Source organism: Oncorhynchus keta, chromosome 12 (genome assembly GCF_023373465.1).
Source record: "Oncorhynchus keta strain PuntledgeMale-10-30-2019 chromosome 12, Oket_V2, whole genome shotgun sequence".
NCBI lineage: Eukaryota > Metazoa > Chordata > Actinopteri > Salmoniformes > Salmonidae > Oncorhynchus > Oncorhynchus keta.
In genome coordinates this window covers 36,452,476-36,455,482 of record NC_068432.1, presented here as the reverse complement: position 1 = coordinate 36,455,482, position 3,007 = coordinate 36,452,476, and positions in this window count along the sequence as shown.

Genomic DNA, 3,007 nt, shown 5'->3' with positions numbered 1-3,007 from the left:
GGCTCCTGGCTGCTTGTGAAATGTGGGCGTGGTAAGGCTTGAGCGATTTAGCCAGGGTAGCACCCTCAATCAGTTTGTAGCGCTAAATTCACTCTCCTCTTATGCCATTAAACACATTTCCCAAAAATACAAATAAATTCTATTCTGAGCAATCTTACAGATTTACCCGCTATAGCTTAGACGATGTAACCTATTAAGTAGGTAATACATACTAAAGAAACATAGATTCTGCCATGATGGGTACGACATGAAAGTAATATGCCCAGGCAAATAAATTGGATGTCTCTACCATGCTCTAGATTAGAAATAGGCATAAATGAACCTTTGACAACATATGCTCAATTTGCCAGTGCGGAATTCCAATGGTTGTGTGCTAGAACAAACAGTGTGCTAGAACAAAAAGGGATGAACAATGGCATGATGCTCTGTGTGTTATTGCCTTATCCCCACTGGAATGGAATTTATGGAACTTTGCCCAAAGATCACCTGAATCTAAGTAGGTTACACAGGCCTGGCCTACTGTCCTTGAGTTCTATGCAGCAGCATCAACTTTTGAATGGCAGTTGAGCTGCTTCTCAACTGTTTCTGTATAATGCCTTATTGTGGCTTGGGCTTTTGCAAAATGCTTAACTTGAACTTTGAGTTCTACTCATGAGAGACGACTTGGGAACTGTCCAGAGTGAGCATGTATTCAATTGTTGTTGGATTCCCCAAATCATGATGGAGAAACAGGATATGAATCTGTCTAGCCTTTGCTCAATGAGAGACAATAGTGGCAACTTCACTCTGTGCTGCAACTTCATTCCCACTATTCCCAAATTCCATGGTAGCTGCACTACTTATTTAATATTGAAAGTAGATGGTGACACAGAGCCTTGATTCTTATTATAGTAGATGCATAATGACACTTATTAACACAATTTTCATAATTTAATAAAGCATTCTGTCTTTCTATTGATCCTAACTTGGTCTTATCTGTTCAGTGTGTAGTTTACCCGGTGATAGGAATGGTAAATGTGGCTCAGTACCCATAGCTATTAATAACCTGGAGTGGACTGCTTGAGCTCTATCATTAAGAATAGTTTTATGAATTGCCAGCTAAATAAATCAACATTTGTTTATTAGGTTTCTTTTACAAATTGTCCCAAGACAGCTGAGGATTACTGTGATATCAGGAGACATTTTAAAATGCCAAGCAGCATTAGAACACACAGTTCATGCTGGTGCCTGCCTGGTTGTCATGTGAGATCCCCTAGCTGGTGATTGTGATTCATTGACTATACAGGGACAGGCTCTGAGTGAAGGGTGCAGGACTGGAATGGGCTGGTTTTCAGAGCATGCTCAGTTGGAGCGGGAGGAATTTTCCACTGTGTGTCCATGGAGCAGCCATAGAGGGGGCAAATGCTCTCTGTTCAGAGGGGCTGCCTGTGTGCATGAGTTATGTTGTAGTGTGTTATTGTGTGTGACTGTGCATTCATTTTTACTTAATGTGTTTAGTGGTATAACTACTGTGGACGATGAGTGTATCTGTTAATGTGTGTACAGTATGTATGAACTCTTGTGTTCTGTGCATGTTTTTTTTAGTTCATGGCTTTTTTTTCACAATATGTTTTTATGTCATTGGGGGATGTTAGGGTTTCTATGTCTGTTTGTTGTGTTTGTCTATGTGTGGTCTGAATGTGCTTGCTCTGACTGTGAGCATTTCACAATCATGGTTTGTTTTTAACTCTCAGGGCCAGGCTCCCCCTTGACTATCTCTCTCTCTCTGGGCCAGAGGGTATTCCTTTTTAGTTCCATTACACATTACACAACCCTTTCTGCCCTTCATCTATCTCAGCTGATAACAATCAGCAGGTCTCTCTCTCTCTCACCGACCTTGCCACAGAACACTATAATTGGGCTATAGCCGTGTGTGTGTGAGTCCACAACATACCCTGCTATTGCTCAGATCTGACCAGGCCATTATAACCCATAAAACAGATGTCACTGAACCTTTTACTTCCACAATCCTCTGAAGTCCCATCACATTGCAGTATTTAAAGGGAATTCAGTCATGTTTTAAATGTGTACATTATATGATTTATGGTAATAAAAAAAAGTAATTTACCTCTATGCACTGAGGGAGAAATAAGTGAAAACACTACATTTGTAGAAAATTTGACCTCCTCGTAAATCAGTGCACCTGGGATCGAATGGGAGTGTTTAAGACAATTTTGCCAGTGGAATATTTCAAGACATCTGGGTTAATACAGTGCCATCTATTGGTGAAAGGTTCTCAATGTTATTTTTCAAATAAAAAAATAAATAAAATGTTTTTAGTCACATGCACTGAATTCAACAGGTGTAGTAGACCTTACATTGAAATACTTGCTTACAAGCTCTTTCCCAAAGAGATAAATAAGAAGATACAAACATAAGAGAAATTAAACACAGCTATATACAGGGAGTACAAATAAAATAAAAATGTGCATTGGGATACATGTTAGTTGAGGTAGGTATGTACATGTAGGCAAGGGTAAAGTGATTAGGCATCAGGATAGATAATAATACCATGTTGTGTAGTTTGCTTTGTTGTGCTACTGTTACTTTTTGCTGACTGCTAATACATGGTTCAGTAACACAGCTATAAGTTCCTTAGTGATTCAATGTTCTTTTTTCATTTGGAGCTAATCACAGACAAACTGAATTCCTGCACCTGAATAATTATACACCATTGGAAAGAAAACCACTTTGCAGATGTTCCTTGACCACCCATATAGGCATTTGAAGCTGAACACCAACCTATCCATCGCCAAAAATGAAGAACAAAACTGAAAAGATGCCTGGAATAAGGTGTAGAGAATCTAAAGAGGTAGAGTAGTTTTGGCCATACAGGAGTTGGGATCATTTGAGTCAGGTACACCTCAATTGGAGGTGTACCTGTGGATGTATTTCAAGGCCTACCTTCAAACTCAGTGCCTCTTTGCTTGACATCATGGGAAAATCAAAAGAAATCAGCCAAGACCTC